This window comes from Penaeus monodon, chromosome 20 (assembly GCF_015228065.2).
Source record: "Penaeus monodon isolate SGIC_2016 chromosome 20, NSTDA_Pmon_1, whole genome shotgun sequence".
NCBI lineage: Eukaryota > Metazoa > Arthropoda > Malacostraca > Decapoda > Penaeidae > Penaeus > Penaeus monodon.
The window spans coordinates 18,073,057-18,073,267 of NC_051405.1; positions in this window are offsets into that span (position 1 = coordinate 18,073,057).

Genomic DNA, 211 nt, shown 5'->3' on the forward strand with positions numbered 1-211 from the left:
TGCATTTCAGATACACGTGTGGGGAAGGAAAAAGATTTGATGAAGTTACGAAGAAATGTTTGAACGAAGATCAAGTCGACTGCCCTTTTCCCAGCTCGTAGAATTTGAAGATCTGTGTATTTGTATGTCAGTTGTACATATTTTTGTAATGATTTGTATAATAAATATTTTGCATTAATTTACTTCTTCATCTTACCTTAATGGACAAGGA